Below are 4,550 nucleotides of genomic sequence, written 5' to 3' on the forward strand. Positions count from 1 at the left end.
GGCTATGGGAACGTGCTGTGCACCTTCCTACGCCAACCTGTACCTGGGGGAGTGGGAGCGGGATTTCCTCCTGGGAGAGAATGCGTCGATGTGCGCTGCCCACATCTTAATTTGGCAGCGTTACATCGACGATATTTTTATTATTTGGGATGGACCGCAAAGTGGCCTCGATGAACTTCTGAGACTTATGAATATCAACAAATTTAATTTGTTCTTCACCATGTCTCACGATCAATCAGAAATCAGTTTTTTGGACATTAAAATTAAAAAAGATCCCAATGGTAAAATTTACTCCACCCTTTTTAGGAAAGAGACCGCTGGGAATACCATATTACATGCGGGTAGCTTTCATCCCGAACCCCTCAAGAGGTCTATACCCTATAGCCAGTTTCTTAGAATTAGGAGAAACTGTTCGATGGAAGATGACTTCCACGAACAATGCAATGCACTCTCCCTCCGGCTATCCGCCAGGGGATACACCAAAACTTGTCTCCGGAAAGCGTTTAACAGAGTTAAAGCCTTAGACAGACGCAAGTTGATTTTTAAAACCAAATCACAAAATGTTAGATCTGAAGAAAACAACTCAAGGATAATCTTGGGGTTCTCAAATGAGCATGCAAGAATTAGAAGAATAATAACGAAATTCTGGCCTATACTCACTGAGGACCCCATCCTCCAAAATCTACTCTTGGATAGACCTCAGCTCACGTTTAAACGTGCGGATTCACTGGGGACCATCTTGGTCCGGAGTGAATACAAAGGCAACTCTGCCAAGGACCCCTGCAAGACCCATGGGACCTTCCCATGTGGACACTGCGCGCAATGTGAGGTCATTGGCAGGAGGACCACACTGGCATTGCCCAATGGGGAGACTCTCTCGCTAAAACATTTTGCCAACTGTACCACACGGGGAGTAGTCTACCTCATGCAGTGCCAGTGTGGTTCCTTCTACGTTGGCAAGACCAAACAACCTCTTTATAAAAGAGTGGAAAAACACATGCATTCCATGAGAATTGGCAATTTATATTTACCCCTTGGGAGACACGTGGCCAAAGCACATGGGTACCATATGCCCAAAGTCAACTTTTCCGTTCTTGACAGAATACATATCCCTCTACGTGGGGGGGACTGGAACAAGGTACTCCTCCAGCGCGAGATGCGCTGGATCAGATGCCTTAAAGCTACAACCTTTCCAGGACTCAACGAGATGGAGAGCTTTAGGCCCTTCCTAGAGGGGTTCAGTTCGGGGAAAACGGACTAGCCCCCATATGCCACTGGGAAATCATCCTCCTGTCCCTTCCCCTTCTCCTGAACCGACTAACTGTTAAAATTGTTCCCCCACCCCCTTTCTCTCTCCCCCCCTCCCTATTCTAACCTTAATTGTACCCTGTGGTATACTGGGGTCTTAGGTTGAGATCTGTAATAAGTAGGATTTATATTTGTAAATTATTGTATGATTATGATTTTGTAAATGTATGAGCTAAAAGTTTTCTTCTTGGATTTATACATGAAATTTTTGACTGTAAACCTGTGATCAACCATTGATGATTTGTTGACAGTGCACCCTGTGGCTTTCCAACCAGGAGCTTTATGTGTCAAGTACCGCTTTTTCACCGGCCCTTTCTGGATGTTGTTGATGTCCGTTATGGTCTTATCTTAACCAATCACAAGAGGGCTCCTCCATCCACTGCCGGGGGAGAGTAGCACCTTGGTGCCCGCCCCAGGGGCATTCTATGCCCTAGAGGCTCTCCCCTACCCGGCAGTGGTGACTTTATCTCCCTTCTAACTGTCAGACTTTCTTATCTGTCAGTTCTGAGACATCTAGGCACAGTGAATATCTTTGCCCCATCCTCAGGAATTTGCCCTCACTCCATCAAGCGTTCCTCCAATGGTTCCATTTTTGCCCTGTATTTGTTTTTGGATTCTCTTGTTTCCCCGGGTCCCCTGTTTAATGATGCCCCGAAACTGCAATTTTATTGCTGCTGTCTAAATCTATGGACTGTTAGGCTCTCTGGAACGGGTGGTGATTTCCGCCCCTTCTGTGCGGACACTTCCTTGTCTTTCCCTGTCTGGTCGTTGGGCGCACTTCGTTCGCGTCGCTGTGACGCGTACAGTGGGTGGCACCACTGTGTGTGTTGCGTTCGCGTTCGGTCGTCTGACGTCTCATGCACCTGATTGGGTGCGCAGTCGTCACATGACCCTTTGGTATTCTGGGATCACGCTAGACGCCGTGAGTCATGTGCTGTGTGACGCGCAGGAGGCGCGTCACCAGCGGCATGTCCACGGTGTCGTGCCCTGATTGATCAGAGCTCGGCCACCTGACGCTGACGTCAGTAGTGGGCGCGCTGTTTGCACGCCAAACATGGGGGATTTGGAGGATGGGAATCACTTCAGTTGATCCCCAAATGTCCATTTACTGCTCCACCTACAACCAATTATCCCATTCAAGGAACAGCTGTTACACCGCCGGAGTGAATGGATCATCCACACCTGAGGTCCATCATCCTCAAAGTAAGTATAAAGGGTAGTCAGGGGGGGTTTCCCTGTCAGCATTCACTTTCCTCCCCTCACCTGTTGGAGCTGGAGGTTATTTTGTCTTCTGGTCAAGTTTGCTTTCCTTTCTTTGACTGGAATGGCTGTTCACCTTTGAGCTGATGCATTGGGAGTGGTAAGTACATTTTAGGGAGTTTGTTTCTATTTTTGGTCTCACCTTTTAGTGAAGAATCTAATACCCTCCCTGTACTTATTTACCTAAATCTCTCCCCAGCCATTACACTTTTTATTTGTCCTATGACTGCTGACTCCTTTGTGGAGACTTATGTCACTCCACCCCCCCATGGTTATGGAGTCCTCTGGATTGGGGGATCGTTATGGACATTAAGTACACCATCTGGTTTGGTTGCCCTGATTGCGGCTCACACACAAGCTCCATGGGGATGATCTAGGCGCTCTGTGTCTGGAAAGGGGTGAGTTCCTTTTTCCTCTTACATATTGAGCTTTCCATCTCTCCCCCCTTTTCTCTACATGTTGCAAATGTCAAAGAACAAATCTTTGGTTACAGGTATATACTCTGTATGTTATTATATACTTTTCTTTTGTTTTAGGAAAAACTCTTGCTGCTTTCTATTCCCTGAAGAAAGATGTATTACTGAGACATCTGAAACGCGTCGGATTAATGATCACCTATACCCTTAGCCTAGTCCTGGGGTGTGTGGTGATCCTCTAGCAGTAATAATTTTTTCCTTCCCCCCCCCCTTTTTTTAATTAATGTTGTCATTATGAAATGTTTATGCTGTAAATTAATGTATTAAAATTTATATATTTTTATGACCTAGTTGTCACTATATTTTTTTTGGTTGCCCGAAAAATCTCACCTCACTTAGAGGTATTCATCTTTTTCAATTGATACAGAGATGTTGGCAACCTCATGCCTCCATACATGAGCCAAATCCTTTCGTATATATGAGTATTTGGCCTGGGATACTTAAGTCCAATCCCGGTGCACCAACTCTAAATCAAAAAAGTTTTTGAATTAATATAAGAAAAACTGTGTTTATGGTCTAAAAGCCGCCATATCACTGGTCCACACAAATAAGGTAGGCAAAAGACTCTCCAGACTGTCCACTAATGAAGAAAAAGCAGTGCAATCAACAATCAGAATCCAGTACAACATGTGAATGTGGAATATTTGATAAGCAAGGACGAAAAGAATAAATTTCTCTGTCTTGGTCTCCAATATGTCATCCGTACTCCCCCCTGCTGTGTCCCCACTCACCAGATAGACGTCCCCCCAAGGGGGTGTTGAGCTTTGTGGGGTCGGAAACAGTCTCCTGTTAGCTTACCAGCTGTGATGGTATCCTCAGCAGGGTACGGGAACCATGTGTGGTGCTGTTTAAAAAAGGAAAGAAAAATTCCACATAGAGTATTACCAAAAAACTCTGGACAATTTATTAAAAAATGTATAGCAGTATCCAAAAATGGAAATAAAAACGAAAAATAATAAACTTGCTAGCAGGCAAGATAAAAACAACAGATGTCAGCTGTAAAACAAAAGCTGATTACTGAAAGTCAGGCAGTCAGAACCTGGGTATAGCTACTGAAGCAATGGCGAGCGTGAGGTGTATCAGCTTGCGTTCCACACCTCGCTGTGCTCGTTTCCCGGAAGTGACGCCGACGTATGACGCTGATGGGTCACCTGACGTGTTCCGTCCAATGGACTTTTTCAGTGGAGGGATTGACACAGAGCAGTATCAGATACTGAGCGGTTGGTAAGGTGGTTGAGACTGGCAGTAGCATTCATTAGGGATGAGTTTCGAGTTCGAGTCGAACATAAATTCGACTCGAACATCGGCTGTTCGTCGAATTACGAACTTTATGGGCCGTTCGCGCCAAATTTGAGTGGCGCGTCACAGGCCATAATTCACTGCGGCATCGCAGTGCATTGCTGGCTGATGATTGGCCAAGCATGCACTTTGACACGCATTCTTGGCCAATCACAGCGCCGTTTGTACAGAGAGCCGTAATTGGCCAAAGCCAGGGTGGCTTTGGCC

At 45.8% G+C, this 4,550-nt stretch overlaps 1 long non-coding RNA gene across 1 annotated transcript; it reads left to right on the forward strand.

The window, feature by feature from the left end:
- Positions 1-2,394: 2,394 nt before the first annotated feature.
- On the forward strand, positions 2,395-3,145 carry LOC120933555. The gene is made up of 3 exons (XR_005748110.1): positions 2,395-2,668; positions 2,768-2,966; positions 3,105-3,145. It is a non-coding gene; the product is annotated as an uncharacterized LOC120933555 (long non-coding RNA).
- Positions 3,146-4,550: the final 1,405 nt, after the last annotated feature.

Source organism: Rana temporaria, chromosome 3 (assembly GCF_905171775.1).
Source record: "Rana temporaria chromosome 3, aRanTem1.1, whole genome shotgun sequence".
Taxonomy (NCBI): domain Eukaryota; kingdom Metazoa; phylum Chordata; class Amphibia; order Anura; family Ranidae; genus Rana; species Rana temporaria.